Below are 19,149 nucleotides of genomic sequence, written 5' to 3' on the forward strand. Positions count from 1 at the left end.
TGTCTGGTGGGAGCAGCCCAGGAAGCCAAGGCCGCAAGAGGCAGCAAAAAAGATTATTTGCTAGCCCTGCCGGCAAGAGGGACATATTGCAGCCAATTGCCCATTTGTGGATGAGCCTATGCAATGTGACTTTATAAGGGACAGACGTCAGTCGCTGTTTGCAACAGTTGCATGCACTGCCATTTGGGGACCTGAGAAACATTTATGTAAAATGTGTATTAATGGTAGAAATGTTGTTGTGTTGCTGGATTCGGGTAGCCTAGTGACATTGATAAAAGCTGAATTAGTTACTACAGAGGTCTTTGGGAATAACAAGGTGGCTGTTATTTGTGTGCATGGGGACACCCGAGAGTATCCTGTGTCTTCAGTGTTTTTTGAGACCCCCAAAGGTAACCTCTCTCATCAGATGGGGTTAGTGTCTCACCACATGATGCCATTGTGGGAAGGGATTTTCCAAAGTTCTGGGAACTCTAGGATTGAGCCCCCCACTGGTGCCCCTATAGACCAGGAAGGTGATGATCAGAATTCCTCTGAGAGTGGTGAGGACTCTGCAGAATTTCCCTTGTCAGTATTGGTGGGGGAAACTGGGGAGGAGCCAACATCCTCAGATGAAAACATGCCGTCTGTGGAGTTTTCAGATCTTGAGGTTCACAGGGAAAATTTTGCCACAGAACAGTTAAAAGACCCCACCCTAATAAAGGAACAGGAAAATGTGGTGAAAATAGATGGCGAGTTAGTGAACCCAGATAAGACTTGCACTTACCCGTACTTCATTGTGGGAAGGACCTGCTGTATCGAGTGGCTCAAAGGGCAGAAGAAACCATTGAGCAACTTGTGGTGCCCAAACCTTACAGGAAGTTGGTGTTAGAATTGGCCCTTGGGCACATTCTTGGAGGTCATCTGGGGACAGAGAAAACCAGAGAGAGAGTATTGCAGAGATTCTATTGGCCTGGGGTCATGAAGGAAACAGAAAATTATTGTTCCTCCTGCCCTGTTTCAGAAGTCGGCACCTATGCCACATTTCTGTAACCCGCTGGTACCTCTTCCTATCATTGAGGTCCCCTTTGAGAGGATCGCAGTGGATTTGATAGGTCGGATAATGAAGTCCGCTGGGGGAGTCATCAGTACATTTTGGTTATATTGGACTATGCCACCTGTTACCCGGAAGCGATTCCTCTTCGAAATACCTTGGCCAAAACCATAGCCAAGGAGCCATCTCTTGTTTTTAGCCACGTGGGTATTGGTAAGGAACTGCTTAGGGACCAAAGTACACCCTTTATGTCCCAGGTTATGAAAGAACTATGCAAGTTGTTCAAAGTGACACAATTGCGTACATCTGTGTATCACTCCCAAACAGATGGGTTGGTTGAAAGATTCAACAAAACCCTAAAACAAATGTTATAGAAGGTAGTGGATAGAGATGGAAAGAATTGGGACTGTCTAATACCCTATTTTGCCATTAGGGAGGTACCCCAATCCTCTGCGGGTTTCTCACCCTTTGAGTTACTCTATGGGAGACACCCAAAAGGGCTGCTGGATATCGCCAAGGAAACTTGGGAAAATGAGAATTCTCCCCACAGGAGTGTGATTGAGCATGTCGCCTTGATGCAAGATAGAATTGCACAGGTAATGCCAATCGTAAAGGAACAAGCGCAGTTAGCAAAGCAGAGAGTGTACAACCGTGGGGCCAAGACTTTTTCCCCGGGGGATAGGGTATTGGTGCTAGTCCCTACGGTTGAAAGCAAATTCATGGCTAAATGGCAAGGCCCATACGAAATAATTGAAAAAGTGAGTGAGGTGAACTACAGGGTCAGACAGCCAGGAAGGCGGAGGGCGAACATTATCACATCAATCTGCTGAAAGCCTAGAGGGATAGGGAATCCCTAGTGGCAGAGATTTTGCCACTGGCCCAGTCTGACTGCTTAGTTCCTGAGGTTGGAATCGCAGTTACCTTATCAAAACCCCAACAATAGGAGGTTAAAGCGGAGTTCCACCCAAATTTTGAACACTATCTGTATGTATTCTCTTCCTTGCCTAGATGCTGACATGTCGTTTAAAAAAAATTAAATCGCAGTAATTACCTTTTATTTTTTTCTTCTTCTTTGCACTTCCTGGTTCTCCTCCCGTGGGAGTAGGCGTGTTTCTAGCCTCTCCCAGACTCCTGGGAGCTAGTCTCAGGCTTCCCAGGATGCCACTGAGCATGTGCGGGAACGAGCGGTGAATGCTGGGAGCACAGCATTCACCACATCCAGGAAATAAATGCTTGTGGGCTTCAAATGCCCACAATGAAGATGGAAACCGCCTGCAGTGAATAATATAAGTTATTCTTTCTGACGAAATCTGACACAGGCGGACATATTACACACAATATGTGAGTATGTAATGCTGAGAAGAAAAGTTTGTGAATGAACTCAAAAAAAAAAAAAAAAAAAACGATAGATAGGTGGACCCCCGCTTTAAAGAGTTTGTACTTCACAACAAAGAGATTTTCTCTGAGCTGCCGGGAGAAACATCTGGCATAGAGCAAGACATTATCACCTGCCAGGAGAAAGGGTAAAACTAAAACCTTATAGAATACCAGAGGCCCGACGGGAGGCAATACGTGGGGAGGTTCAAAGGATGCTGGAATTGGATGTGATAGAGGAGTCCCAGAGTGACTGGTCCAGTCCTATTGTACTAGTGTCCAAACCTGTTGGGCGATTTTGTAACGATTTTCGACAATTGAATAAAGTTACAAAATTTGACACCTACCCTATGCCGCGTATAGATGAGTTGATCGACCGGCTGGGAACAGCCCGATACATGACAACTCTCATTCTCACCAAAGGGTATTGGCAAATTCCCCTGGCCGAGTCGGCCAAGGAGAAAACTGCGTTTGTAACCCCAGATGGGGCGTTCCAATATAAGACAATGCCGTTTGGGTTACAGAATGCACCGGCAACTTTCCAGCAGAAAATGGACAAGATTCTGAGGCCCCATCAGAAGTATGCTGCAGCTTACCTGGATGATGTGACTATCCATAGCACAGATTGGGTCTCACATCTGCCAAAAGTGCAAGCAGTCTTGGACTCTATCTGGGAAGCTGGGTTTACGGCCAATCCAAAGAAGTGTACCATTGGACAGGAGGAGGCCAAATATCTGGGGTACACTATTGGGAGGTGAGTGATAAAACCCCAAGTCAATAAAGTCTAAACATTATTTCAATGTACACTACTCCAGGTTTTAGCAGAGTAATGCCGCGTACACATGGTCGGACTTTTCGACCGGACTGGTCCGACGGACGCCGACGGACCAAATCCAGCGGACAATTCGACCGTGTGTGGGCTTCATCGGACCTGCAGCGGACTTTTTCGGTCGAAAATCTGAAGGACTTTAGATTTGGAACATGCTTCAAATCTTTCCGATGGACTCGAGTCCGGTCGAAAAATCCGCTCGTCTGTAAGCTAGTCCGACGGACAAAAACCAACGCTAGGGCAGCTATTGGCTACTGGCTATGAACTTCCTTATTTTAGTCCGGTCGTACGTCATCACGTACGAATCCGTCGGACTTTGGTGTGATCGTGTGTAGGCAAGTCCGGTCGTTAAAAAGTCCGTCAAAAGTCCGTCGAAAGTCTGTTGGACAGGCTGTCGGACTTTTGTAGCTGAAAAGTCCGACCGCGTGTACGCGGCATAAGGGTTTGGGCGCTATTTGTTTTCAGAGGGCTATAGTAAATTCGATTTTGGGAGTATTTTTTCACCAGCGCTATAGTGAATACTGTTTTAGTGCTAATTCACAGCAATTAGCACTAATTAGCGCCATGGCGCTATAGTAAATGACCCCCAGCATGTATGCACTATACAAATAGGTAAAAAGCTCAATGAAAAACATTGGTGATAAATGACACAAACAGTATCTCTCAAAAGTGAGTATATTCTCACATTTTTGTAAATATTTTATTATATCTTTTCATGTGACAACACTGAAGAAATGGCACTTTGCTACAATGTAAAGTAGTGAGTGTACAGTTTGTATTACAGTGTAAATTAGCTGTCCCCTCAAAATAACTCAACACCCAGCCATTGATGTTTAAACCGCTGGCATTTTCACCCCTAAGTGAATATGTCAAAATTGGGCCCAGAGTGTCAATATTTTGTGTGCCCACCATTATTTTCCAGCACTGCCTTAACCCTCTTGGGTATGGAGTTCACCAGAGCTTCACAGGTTGCCACTGGAGTCCTCTTCCACTCCTCCATGACGACATCACGGAGCTGGTGGATGTTAGAGAATTTGTGCTTCTCCACCTTCCATTTGAGGATGCCCCACAGATGCTCAATAGGATTTAGGTCTTGAGACATGCTTTGCCAGGCCATCACCTTTACCCTCAGCTTCTTTAGCAAGGCAATGGTCATCTTGGAGGTGTGTTTGGGGTCATTATCATGTTGGAATACTGCCCTGCGGCCCAGTCTCCAAAGGAAAGGGATCATGCTCTGCTTAATTTATGTCACAGTACATGTTGGCATTCATGGTTCCCTCAATGAACTGTAGCTCCCCAGTGCCAGCAGCACTCATGCAGCCCCAAACCATGACACTCCCACCACCATGCTTGACTGTAGGCAAGACACACTTGTCTTTGTACTCCTCACCTGGTTCCTGCCACACATGCTTGACACCATCTGAACCAAATAAGTCTATCTTGGTCTCATCAGACCACAGGACATGGTTCCAGTAATCCATGTCCTTAGTCTGCTTGTCTTCAGCAAACTGTTTGTGAGCTTTCTTGTGCATCATCTTTCTGGGACTACAGCCATGCAGACCAATTTGATGCAGTGTGCAGCGTATGGTCTGAGCACTGACAGGCTGACCCCCCCACCCATTCAAACTCTGCAGCAATGCTGGCAGCACACCTATGTCTATTTCCCAAAGACAACCTCTGGATATGACGCTGAGCACTCAACTTCTTTGGCGAGGCCTGTTCTGAGTGGAATCTGTCCTGTTAAACCGCTGTATGGTCTTGGCCACCGCGCTGCAGCTAAGTTTCAGGTTCTTGGCAAGCGTCTTATAGCCTAGGCCATCTTTATGTAGAGCAACAATTCTTTTTTTCAGATCCCCAGAGAGTTCTTTGCCATGAGGTGCCATATTGAACTTCCAGTAACCAGTATGAGAAAGTGAGTGAGATAATACTAAATTTAACACACCTGCTCCCCATTCACACCTGAGACTTTGTAACACTAACAAGTCACATGACATCGGGGAGGGAAAATGGCTAATTGGGCCCAATTTGGACATTTTCACTTAGGGGTGTACTCACTTTTGTTGCCAACAGTTTAGACAATAATGGATGTGTGTTGAGTTATTTTGAGTGGACAGCAAATTTACACTGTTATACAAGCTGTACACTCACTACTTTACATTGTAGCAAAGTGTAAATTCTTCGGTATTTTCACATGAAAAGAAATATTAAAATATTTACAACAATGTAAGGGTGTACTCACTTTTATGAGATACTGTATAACTGAAGGCTATATAGTTGTACTGTTTAGCAGCCAAGTACTTTGTTAATACCTTTACCAAAATTTACTAAGGTTGATGTGCACAAATGCATTAAATATGTGTCCATCTTAAAGGGAAAAGCTAAAAATGTAAAATGTAGTAATTTCTGCAGAATGTATTAGATATCAAGCCATAGGGGGACATTTTCTTTTAGGACATCTCCCAAGAATGTTAAGTATGTTGGGTACATGCATGACAAAGCATGTTTCACTTCATCGTAAATACAACATGAGGTGTATATGTTAAATGACACCAGTTTTTGTATTTACTAAAAATTAGGATCAGAGCTGTCAGATTCTGGTTTTGATTCATTGCGTTGTAATCCTGTAAAAGGAAGATGCATCATTTGATGAAATTGACTTGACATATATCAGTTGTAGGGATGAGCTCAATGGTCCGTCGAACATACAGTAAGTTGGACTCGAACATCGGGTGTTCGCCCGTTCATCGAACAGCGAACATTATGGGGCTTTCTTTTTGAGCGCCGTGAGATCGCAGTGCATTGCTGTATGATGATTGGCCAAAGCATGCACCTGACCTGCATGCTTTGGCCAATCACAGCGCGCTCTGCTGAGAGAGCCATAATTGGTCAAAGGCGGGGTGCCTTTGGCCAATCATGGTTTCAGGGGGACTAAGTCCACGCCTCACACTATATAAGGCTGCTTACATGGCGGCTGTGTGTAGTGTTATTGTCGTGGACAGAGAGATAGCTTGATTTAGATTAAGCAGGCAGGTTGATCAGTTAGTGGCAGTGTATTTGATATCTATCTATCTATCTATCTATCTATCTATCTATCTATCTATCTATCTATCTATCTATCTATCTATCTATCTATCTATCTATCTAACTATCTATCTGTCTTTCTATATATACATATATATATATATATATATTCTGCATTTAGCATAGACTATAAATTCAGTGTTTACTTGATATTCAGTCAGTACAGGCAGTGTATTAATATATATATATTATATATATCCTATATCTACAGTGCATTCTGTGGTGTACTGTTTCTAATACACTTCAGGCGGTGTAAACAGTATCTAATACAGTGTGTGCAGTTTCTACTACACTTCTGGTGGTGTACACAATACACAATACAGTGCAGCCGTAGTACAGGTTCTACTACTTTTCTGGTGGTGTACACAGTATCTAATATAGTGTGTACAGTTTCTACTACACTTTTGGTGGTGTACACAGTACACAATACAGTGCAGCTGTAGTAGAGTTTCTAATACAGTGCAGGCGGTGTACACAGTATCTAATACAGTTTGTACAGTTTCTACTACACTTCTGGTGGTGTACACAATACATTGCAGTCGTAGTACAGGTTCTACTACTTTTCTGGTAGTGTACACAGTATCTAATACAATGTGTACAGTTTCTACTACACTTCTGGTGGTGTACACAATACAGTGCAGCCGTAGTACAGTTTCTACTCCTTTTCTGGTCGTGTACACAGTATCTAATACAGTGTGTACAGTTTCTACTACACTTCTGGTGGTGTAAACAGTGCACAATACAGTGCAGCCATAGTACAATTTCTACTACTTTTCTGGTGGTGTAGGCAGTATCTAATACAGTGTGTACAGTTTCTACTACACTTCTGGTGGTGTACATAGTATACAATATAGTGTAGTGTGGTGTTGCAAAACAAAAAATACATCATGTCCGGAAGACCACCAAGGAAAAGCAAATGCTCACAGGCCACAAAAAAAGAACAAGCAGCCTCTGTGTCTACAGTCAACAGTGGTGGTCGTGGACATGGTGCATCCTCTGCAGGTGGCCGTGGGGCACGCTTGTCCTTTTTTCTGCTGCTGGCCATGTTATTGGGGAGTTGGGGGAGTGGATAACAAAGCCGTCCTCATCCTCCTCATCCTCTGTCACCAAAGTACAGAGTAGTTTGCCTTCCAGTGCAGCTGCCAAACCGGCTCCTTGTCCACAGTCACTCCTTCCGTAGCCCTACCATCATGCACGGAGGAGTCCCCAGAATTATTCAATCACAGTGTCGGGTACATGCTGCTGGAGGATGAGAAGTGATTTGAAGGCTCCAACATTGGTTCCCAGGTTGAGGAAAGGAGTAATGTGAGCCTAGAGAGAGGGGATGCTCAAGAAAGACAAGAAACTGGCAGTCATGTTTCCCCAGCTACAGCATACTGTCAAGTTTGCTCCAGTGACGAGGAGGGAGGGGATGATGAGGTCACTGACTGTACTTGGGTGCCTGAGAAAAGAGAGGAGGAGAAGAAGGCACAACTCCAACGAGGCAGGATGTCCTCTAGGGGGCAGCTTAAGGGCAGCCACCCTATTGTATCACACTGCAGAGCTCCGCAGGTGCAGGGCGCTGCTGACTTTTAAAAGTTCCTTGATGTGGGCCTTTTTCGACACATGTGCAGCAGATCGCACCGTTGCTGTTTGCAACCTATTTCTGAAGCGGATCAAGCGTGTCCAGAACAGCAGCCACTTGGGCACCACATGCTTGACCAGACATATGACGACCTGCCATGCAGTCCGTTGGCAACAGCACTTGAAAGACCCACTCCTTGCTCCTCATCTGGGATCTCCAACCCTACTATACCGCCAGTCCTCTTAAAAACCTGTACTGAGAGGAATGACTGTATAGCAATAGGTGTCCCAAGTACTTGCAGTCAATCTGCTAGCAGTACACCACCATCTGATTTTAGCAGGCAAATTTCCCTACCCCGTTGCTGAACTGTAAAAAGAAATTCGGTCCCAGCCATCCGCATGCTCAGTGTCTAAATGCTAGCTTGGCCAAATTGCTAGCACTGCAACTACTGCCTTTTCAGCTGGTAGACTCTGCCTCCTTTCCTGAATTTGTGGAATGTGCTGTACCTCAATGGCAGGTGCCAAAATGCCATTTCTTTTCACAGAAGGCCATTCCGGCTCTCTACCAGCATGTGGAAGGCAATGTTTTGGCCTCTTAGACAGGGCGGTCAGCAGTAAGGTTCATATTTCCGCTGACTCATGGTCCAGCAGGCATGGGCAGGGAAGTTACCTTTCCTTCACAGCACACTGGGTAACTCTGCTGGCAGCTGGGAAGGATGCAGGACAGGGTTCAGTGTTGTTGGAGCTTGTTCTGCCACCATGCCTCCAAAATGCTAGTGGTGATTCTGCCACAGCTCTCTCCTCCACCCCCTCCTCTTCTTCTTCCTCTATGGCCTCTTCTGCAGATTTGTCCTCTGAATCAGTGGTGCTCCATAATCATTCAATCAGTCAGGCTAAAAGATGCCATGCGGTGCTTGAGTTGGTCTGCCTACAGGACAGGAGTCACACTGGGGCAGAGATGCTGTCAGCTCTGCAGGGGCAGGCTCAGAGGTGGTTGACGCCATGCCAGCTTCAGCCAGGAATGGTTGTATGCGACAATGGCACCAACCTTCTCTCCACCCTCCGACAGGGACACTTGACCCATGTTTGGCACACATCCTGAATTTGGTGGTGCAGCGGTTCTTGAGCAGGTACCCAGGCTTACAGGATCTCCTGAGGCAAGCCATAAAAGTCTGTATTCATTTCCGCCGGTCATACAATGCCAGTGCTCGGCTGACTGACATTCAAAGGGATTGCAACCTGCCCACCAACCACCCCATTTGTGACATGCCCACCAGGTGGAACTCAATGTTGGCAATGCTGCAGTGGCTGCACACACAGCAGAGGGGCATCAATGAGTACCTGTGTGAGTATGGCACCAGGACAGGGTCAGGGGAGCTTGGCTTCTTTTCGCCACTCCAGTGGCTACTGATCAAGGATGCATGCACTGTCCTGCTAGTCTTCCTTTTGGAGCACACGCTTCATGGAATCATGGACAGGGCACTTGAGGCAGAACAGCGGGAGGAAGAGGAGGACTTCCTTACCTCTCAAGGCCCTCTTTATCCAGATAGCATTCCTGCGGGCCCGACAGACACACAGGAAGAAGAGGAGGAGGATTGTGTCAGCATGGATGTAGAGGATAACACTCAGCAGTAGTCTTCAAGGGATGGTTTTTAGTCCCCAGACACCCAAGGAGTTGTACATGGCTGGGAGGAGGTAGTTACAGATGATGTGATCCTTAGTGACCTAGGGGACTCAGAATCTAATGCCTCTGCAAACTTACGCTGCATGGCCTCCCTGATTCTGCAAAGCCTGCAAAAGGACCCTAGGATTCGTGGTATCAAGGAGAGGGATCATTACTGGCTGGCAACCCTTCTTGATCCACGTTACAAGGGTAAGGTTGAAGAGCTCGTCCTGCCTTCGCAGAGGGAGCAGAGGATGAAACATCTTCAGGAGGCCTTGAAGAAAGGTTTGTGCAACGAATTTCCAGACCCTGGGAGGTTACAATTTCCTGGTGCTGGACAACGTGTTGCTGAGGCTTCGTTCAGTCAGAGGAAGAGTGGCGGAGAAGGTGGCCGCCTGACCGATGCCCTTAAACAATTTTTCAGTCCTCAGCGCAAAGGTTTGATCAGTTCAAGAAACCATTGCCAGCATCTGCATTACATGGTGCAGGAATATCTAGGGGCAAGAGCAGACTTGGAGACCTTTCCAACAAAGCATCCACTGGGTTACTGGGTCTTGAGGATGGACCACTGGCCAGAAATTGCTCAATATGCAATTGAGCTTCTAGCCTGTCCTGCATCCAGTGTGCTTTCTGAACGCACATTCAGTGCTGCTGGAGGGTTTGTAATGGATCAAAGAGTGCGCCTGTCCACAGACTCCATTGATAGGCTCACATTCATAAAAATGAATCAGTCTTGGATCAGCAGCTATCAAGCACCTGATGCTGATGTAACTGAATTTGCTATGGATATGGGATCCCTTGAAGACTGCCTATGCTGACTATCCTATTCTTCCTCAATCTTGATGATGCTAGCTTCCAACAATATTTTTGGTTTAGGGCACCACCACCCAAGGCCACAATTTTTGATCTAATATTTCACAGCAGGGCCCGTTGCTGCACCCAACAAAAGTATCTGTGAGGGCTTACAGTGTTGTGGCACCACCACCACCAAAGGCCCAATTTTTCTGCCCCTGTTTAACAAGGGCATGTAATTACAATTCTTTGATATAATATTTCAACGCAGGGCCCGTTCTTGCGCCCAACAAGAGTATTTGTGAGGGTTTACAGTGTTGTGGCACCACCACCACCCAAGGCCCAATTTTTCTGCCCCTGTTTAACAGGGGCATGTAATTACAATTCTTGATATAATATATCACAGCAGGGCCCGTTCAGGGCCCAACAAGAGTAACTGTGAGGGCTTACAGTGTTCTGGTACCACCAACACCTAAGGCCCAATTTTCTACAGAGTATATAGGGCAGGTCGTATAGTATATATACTGCTGTTCAGAGTATATTGTGCCTGGAGGACCCCCATGCCATTTTTTTAAAAAATTGGGTGCGGGATTCCCCTTAAATGTCTCCCCTCTGTCTGTTATGAGAGCTGAAAAACTGCCGATTCTGTGGGTGCGTCTGTTGTCTGGAGCTCGGTGGGTGGAGTCATGATGTCAGTAGACTCCCTGCCCACCTCTACACCTCTACAAGTATTATTAAAACCACTGCTCCCGAAACAAACGGCTGTTTTTGAAACTTTTTTTTGCATTGATACATGTCCCCTGGGGCAGCACCTGGGTCCCCAAACACTTTTTATGGCAGTAACTTGCATATAAGCCTTTAAAATTAGCACTTTTGATTTCTCACGTTTGCATCCTATAGACTTTAACGGTGTTCGCGTGTTCAAACAAATTTTTTGCCTGTTAGCATGTTCTGCTGCGAACCGAACAGGGGGGTGTTCGGCTCATCCCTAATCAATTGTAAGCTCTTCCTAATTTCTAAGGTTTTTGTCTCTGAAAAGCTTCCCAGTTTTCTGGACTAACCAACTACAAAATATAAAACTATTTAATTCAATCCTTGTTTTGTTTTCAATCTTCTGCTTTTAACTGGTCTTTGAGTAAGTGTAGGACCACCTTAATCCTAAACAGATGAAGAGGACCTTTAGGTGGCTTGGTGGGCAAATAATTTAAACCCAGGTTTCACTTCTTCTGGATGTACCCTCCAGCCAGGCAGCACACAGTACATTCTCTATACATGAGGCTCTCACTTTCAGTACAGACCCTCTCCAGGTAGTAGACCTGTAAGGCAAACCTCCTCCCCAGGCAAAGCCTGGAAGCACAAAGACCTTCCTACAAGGTCACCAAACATATTTATATCCTCTCCCAGCATGGACCCATGGCTCCACTGTCAATAAACCTCTTAGTGATTCACCAGGGAGAAATAAATATTCATAACTCAGCAATATTGTTTTTTCTTATTGAGGACACTCCTTTGCAACTAGCAGAAACACACAATGTCCTGAAGTTAAAGTAGCAGTGAACATACATGGTTATAGACATGTAGCAGGGTCCCGGACCTCCAAACGCCTAAAGGTGACCTCCAGGGTCAGGGATAGCTGACATCTGTCTTTGTAGAGTGGGCTACAAGGCATGGTGGGTGTGATGCAAGATGGAGTGATGGGCGCCAGACACTTTTTGAATGCAAAAGAGATTTATTGTCTCTTAACAAAACTGTGGGAGAGAGGGTTAGGGCCAGGACACCTTTAAGTAGATGCAATGATAATTGGCCAACTCTAATGCCCCGTACACACGGTCGGATTTTCCAATGGAAAATGTCCGATCGGAGCGTGTTGTCGGAAATTCCGACCGTGTGTGGGCTCCATCGGACATTTTCCATCGGATTTTCCGACACACAAAGTTGGAGAGCAGGAGATAAAATTTTCCGACAACAAAATCCGATCGCGTCAATTCCGACCATGTGTGGCCTGTTCCGACGCACAAAGTGCCACGCATGCTCAGAAGAAATTCCAAGACGGAACAGCTCGTTCTGGTAAACTTAGCGTTCGCAATGGATACAGCACTTTCGTCACGCTGCAATGTTAAAAATGGTTTAATACAGCGCACTCTCTTCTTCTTTATAATGTGACAAGAATGAGGTAGTTTTGCTGCTCATATTCACACACACTTCTCACAAAGTTTTATTTTTGTTTTTTTATTGGTATTCCCTGAATATATTGTTATTAGTTGTCACATCTGACATAATTTTTTTTTTTATTTAATTTTTTTGGGGATTTTAAGCATTTTTTTTTTTTTATTTAATGTTTGTATTTTTTCAAAGGCTGATCTTTGTTCAATGTTATTTTTATTTTTACTCCAGAATATTTTTGTGTGTGTTTTGTGTGTCAAGTTACCCCAACACCATTGATATCTTTTATTATTTAATCTCCAGGAGATTGTTTGTTGTTGGTGTCCCTTGTTCATTTCACATTGTATATTTGAAATGTACCTGAATCCTCACAAACTGTCATTTTTGAAGTAAAACACATAGGAGAGTATAATTCAAAACAAAAATCCTTTATTAATTGATCAGAACCAAACAAAGAGGAAGGCAACACTGGATCAACAGGAGAAATTAGCGAAGCCTGGGACCCCCACGGCATTTCTTGAACATCAAAATTGGTGGCCTGAGGAGTCCATATGTAAGGGAGGGCAGTCTGGTCCGGGATTCTCAGAGATCTTGAAAGCAGCAGATGACATGTGTGTCCCCAGGCTGTGGTACCACAAGAGGCTGCATTTTTTGTCCGACCAGACTGGATCCAGGGTCCTCACTTTCTGGTCTTCCTTCCACGCTTCATTCCGGGCTGTGGCTGTGCTGTTGGAGATGTGGCAGGAGGAGGAGTAGGACCTGGAGGAGGACTGGGAGGACCTGGAGGAGAGGGAGGACGAGGAGGAGGACCTGCAGGAGGTGGAGGAGGACCATCGCAAAGGTGTGTCTGAGCTGTAATTTGGCCCCTCATACCTTTGTTAAGAGCCTCCAATATGAGGGACTCACACATGACTTGTTGGCCCTCCTCCATCCTCTGCATTTTATATGCAATGACGGCAGCAATGTCCTCCTCCACGGTGTGTGGTGCTCCCAGGACCTCTGTAGCCCTCCAAAAGAGTCCTCTGGCAGCCTCCTCTAGGGCACTCCTCCTACTGCCACTTTCTCTTTTCAGGGGGGGTGGAGGGACCTGCAGATCAGCCAGCCAGCTCGGCCCGACCATCTCCTGGCTGAGACTTCCCTGTGTATGAAAAAGGGACATGGTTTTAGTTTTTGCATCATCAATCACAATCATAAATTAGTACTCCCAACTAACATCTAGTTAACATCATTGATTGGACAAGCAGAAATATTTCGAGGAATGCTATACCTGGCTCAATCTGGGCTCCTCCACATGTTGCGGCCTGGAAGGCCCAGGTTGGGCGTCAGAAGCCTCAGCCGGGGGGGAAGGAAGCGAGGAAGGAAGCCTGGAGAGGGATGGCCTGGGTTCAGTCTGGCCTGCCAGAAAATGCAGCCTGTCATAGTACAACATCCTGGGGACATAGATGTCATCTGCTGCTCCGGATCTCTGTGAATCCTGGACCTTCTTGCGCTCCCTTAGATATGTGCTCCTCAGGCCACCAATTAATATCTTTAAATAGGTGATGTCTGCCGTGGGGATCACCTGCTTCACAATTTCACACAATTGCACCAGTGCTGCCTTCCTCTTTGCTTGGTTCTTGAAATGGGGTTGTTTAATCTCCTACAGACAGGGCAGCTCCCTTAACATATCTATGAATACTGACATGAAGTCATTGTCTTTCAGTAGCATATCCATGTTCACTGCAAGACACAACACAAGACAAAGCCTAATGTCAGACAAAACTCTCCTAATCTTCTTACAATATAGGCCTCAATGTAGAAGCAGTATAGGCACAAGTTTGTCTCTTACCTTTGTTCTTACGATCGGCGCGTCCAATGCTCCTTCCTCCGCTCACAGATCATACGTAATACGCACGCGTGTTACGCTTTATACACACTGCGCATGCGTGTAACTCCGCCCGCCCCTGATGTTCTTTCTAGTCTATTCCCCGCCCCTTTTCGTTCGGCGCAGTGGGGGAAGAGCACATGGCGGAGTCACAGCAGGTGCGTGATAATTGCAGGAACGAGGAAGAGGAGGAGGAAAGCCCGGATCCGGACACGTCCCGATCCAGAAGGAGACATTTTAAGGCCACAAATATGTCCTTTGGGGAGATGTTGGAGATGGTCGACATCATGAAGAAGTCCGACTATGACGGAAAGTATGGGCCTTACCCCAACCCCAATATCAGAAAGGCCAAGATCATGGCGAAAGTGATCAAAAGTCTGCACAAGAATTTCGGGGTACGACGATCGAAAGATCAGCTCAGGAAGCGGTGGTCGGACCTGAAATTAAGAGAGCCAGAGCAGTACCGAAAGATCCGGAGAGTGCTGCAAAAAAGTAAGTACTTGTGCTGTGTTCCTATTCTTTCTGTCTTTATTCCGTTCGTGCTGCTCCATATGCTTTTCTTAATTGTAACGTTTAAAAGGGCAACTTTAATGTTCATGGGCCCATTATTCGTTCGTATCAAACATTTTTCTTTCGGCCTATAAAACACCATTGTTTAGGCCATATGCATTTTCCCACATTTTTTTTGGGCCGACTTGGATGCCAAATATTTGTTTGTGTAGATGGGTTTGTTATTAGAATGAAATGCAAACTAGATTCTGTGTAAGGAGAGGACACTGAGCAGCTGTTTCACATCTGGACACTGGAGCACTAGTGTGGGACACAAGAACACCATTTTTATTAGGGGGGCCACACAGGTGCTCCAGTGTATACTATAGGGGGGTCTCCATCTGTGAAGCTTGTACTAAACAGGTAAAGTATTGCAGCTTGACAAAGGGCAATAAAAAAAAGACATCTTGGAACTCGGCTAAAATTGACAATTGTACCCCACTTCCAAGCAATGTTTCCTATTTCTAGTTCTGCCATCAAATATCTGTGTGCTAATTATACCATTTTTGTTTTACATAGGGGAGAAAAGACTCGGAGGACACCCCTCATCCGAGGAGACCAGAGACCCCCCACCTCTGGAAGAAGGGGAAATAACACCAACCCAAGAAGAACAGGAGGAGGAAGAAGATGTGGTGGAGATTGGCACCACAACAGGTGAGTGTCTGCGACCACAGGCTCAGGTAAGAGATGGATGGCGGCAGATTTTTGATACCTGTTTTTGTTTTGTTTCTCTCTTTTTAGGTGATCGTGATCCAGATCCTTTCACATCAGAAAGTGCCCAGATCCTAATCGGGGAGATCATGGGGTGTAATGTAGAACTGTAAAACATACAGCAAAAAATCAATGATGTGATTAAAAAAAATAATAACATCATTGATGTTTTGGGGCGAATTTAAAACCCCACAAAATCACTTTTTGGATTGTGGTCCAATCTTTTAAATCTTTTTGCAATGTTTTGAAAAGCCAAATTTGGAGGATGCACACAGTGTGCCAACATGTGCTATCTGCCATCACGGGAGATCAATGGACGCGTTTTGGGGGTGCAACCCCTTCCTCAATTATAAAGTAGTGGTGAGGAAGGGCTTGCTCCCCCAAAACACGTCCCTTGATCCCCCCTGATGGCAGCTAGCACATGTTGACATTCGGAAATTGGTGTGCATCTTCCAAATTTGGCTTTTCCAGGGGTGATTTCCCCCCATCTGAACGCTATATCAAACCCAGTTCCTAAATACTGATGTCTGATATAGCCTTCAGGTTTTACCTAATGTGAACTTTGTAAGTTAAAGTTTTTTGTCTTTCTTGTTGGTTTTACACAGGCCTGTTTTATCTTAAATGGACATTTCTATTTTTGATAATGCTACTCCAAAAATTGTTATACAACAAACATGTTGGTTTGTTTTAAAAACCTTTGATAAATGCACATGTGATTGTGCAGGTATAAAAAAGTTGGTTACTCAAGAATGTGTGGATTATTGTCTCAACACTACAACACTTCTGGGGTGATGTAATTGCTGTTTTCAGCAAAAATGGGGGTTATTTCCTAAGGGCAAAACCACTTTGCACTACAAGTGCAGGTTCAGTGCAGTTGCAAGTGCACTTGTAGTGAAATGTGTTTTTGCATTTAGTAAATAACAGCCAACAGTGCTTTGTATAATAAGGTTACACAATCACGACATTTTCTGGACTCAACACATTTCTGTCAGGGTCAGCTAAAACAAACACAAGCAGTAAATGTCCACAAAGAATTTCTTTTTTTATTATTATAAAAAGGCTTCACAGATTGTCTGGCATATTGATAGCCCCCCTACCCGCAAAGAACTCCAGGTAGCTTAACCGGACATCACGGGCACTCAGGGAGGGCAAGCCAGGACGGCCACTTTCAAGCGCCGTCAGTGTACTATACTAGTGAACCCCTTGTAATTATAATAGTAGGACCCCGAGTTGGGTGGTGGGACGATGTGGACGTGTTTCCCATCAATTGCCCCTCCGCAGTTAGGAAAGTCCCACCGCTCGGCAAAGTGGGAGGCCACAGTCTGCCATTCCTGTGGCGTGGAAGGAAACTGTTGAGGAAAAAACAATAAACATTACTATTTTTACTCTGAAACATGGCAAGCAGATTAGACACAAACATTATGGGGCAACCTCCAGATAGCATTTATTAAGGGGAATTTAACAATGCCAAAGTATAAGGTACACCTATCATATTCCCCCTCCCCCCCCCCTCTCATGGGCCATTTCTAACATTATAGGGGGTGTGTGGAAATCTTGGACAGGTAACCCTCTTCACTTCATTGAGAGATGAATGCCTAAATACAGGGTATTACTTGGAACAGCCCCTCCTTAGTTACACTATTGGCAGCCCACTGGACAGGTAGGAAGTGTCATAATACAAAGATATAAATACACATTGTACACATTTGAGGACATTTGGACATTCTGCTATTACCTATCAAGATAATAATAGGATCCCAAAACTTTAAACAGTACCATTTGAATGTATACAGGCAGGCCCTTGCACTACATGCTTTGGGGAATTCATCCATAAATCTGAGCACTAAAGAGATGGGTATAGTGTGTGGGTTTGGCAAAGTCAGCAGATAGATGATTGAGGATAGAGAATTGGGATCAGCTGACTTAGCAGTTGGGGGAGGGAGGGTTACTAAAAATTATTTGGGGACACCACAAAAGCCTCTGGCACTCTGCCAGAATTTAAAGCCAAAATAACATTTCCAAACATTTTAGGGGGTGTTTGGGGTAAAGCACTACTATGGAGCAGAAAAAATACATTGTTAATTGAAGGGCAAATATGTATGAAGGACCTAAAATAATAATTACATAAAAATCCAGCATGCATGAGGACAAAGGGGACATTCACAGCATATTACAATCGTGGTAATTAGGGAATGAGGAAAGAAATACAATATATTAGCAAACATTCAATACAATAAAATGTGATATTAAAGGATAAAAATCTTACCTTCATATACTCCTTCTGCAGGACCTGTATGATGGCAGAACAGGTCTCTGGGATGATGATCCCCAGAGCCTGGGGGGAGATGCCTGTCGAGAACTTCAAGTCCTGCAGGCTTCTCCCCATCGCCAAATACCGCAGGGTAGCGACCAACCTCTGCTCCAGAGTGATGGCTTGCCTCATGCAGGTATCCTGCCTGCTGATATAGGGGGTCAGTGAAGCCAACAAATGGTGAAACACGGGGTCCATCATCCTGAGAAAGTTCCTGAAATCATCAGGATTATTCTCACGGATCTCACGGAGCAAAGGCATATGAGAGGACTGGTCATGCTGAAGCAACCAATTCTTGGTCCATGAACTCCTCCCCACCCTGTTCATGGACTGGACTTGTGTCAAGGTCAGGACCCCAACACCAAGCCCCCGCACAGCACGAACTCTATGAGGAGTACGCATACGCAATATGGCTAGAAAACGGTCGGCTGCTCAGAACGAAGTAACAGAACGCACTGAAGAACAGCAAGGCCTGTGAAGAGCGACCTGAAAAACAGTAATGAACGAACAAGAATACAATGACTAATTAAAGTCATGCGGAACTTGCTGCACGCACTGAAGAGCAGATACAAACCCACAAGCACAAACTGAACGGCAGAAAACGAACTGAAAGTCACGAGTCTGAAAAAGCGCGAATTGTCTCTCACCAAACTTTTACTAACACGAGATTAGCAAAAGGAGCCCAAAGGGTGCCACGCTTGGTTCTGAACTGGCCTTTTCTAGTCTCGTTGTACGTGGTGTGCGTGACCGCGTAGTTGGCGATCGGAAATTCCGACAACTTTGTGCGACCGTGTGTAGACAAAACAAGTTTGAGCCAACATCCGTCGGAAAAAATCCTAGGATTTTGTTGTCGGAATGTCCGAACAAAGTCCGACCATGTGTACGCCCTATTAGACTTCTATAGGTAGACAGCTATACAGGGAAAGGCCTCCAGCCGGATACCACTTCTGTATAGGTAGGACCGCTGACTCCTATTGCAACAAATCTTGTAACAGTCACTAACGGTAGTTGTACTTAACTATAGGCAGCACAGAATAGTTCTTCTCTTACACTACAGTCTCTCACTGTAGAATTTTACTCACTGAGCTCCCAATCTCCCTCCAGATTTAATCGCCATTAATTCTCCTGAGCTCTTCCACAACTAGCATGCTGTTAACTCCTCAAGCGTCACCCCTGCTATCCTGCTGGGTCCCTAGCTTGGTACTCGATGCTCCTCAAG

Source organism: Aquarana catesbeiana, linkage group LG04 (genome assembly GCF_042186555.1).
Source record: "Aquarana catesbeiana isolate 2022-GZ linkage group LG04, ASM4218655v1, whole genome shotgun sequence".
NCBI lineage: Eukaryota > Metazoa > Chordata > Amphibia > Anura > Ranidae > Aquarana > Aquarana catesbeiana.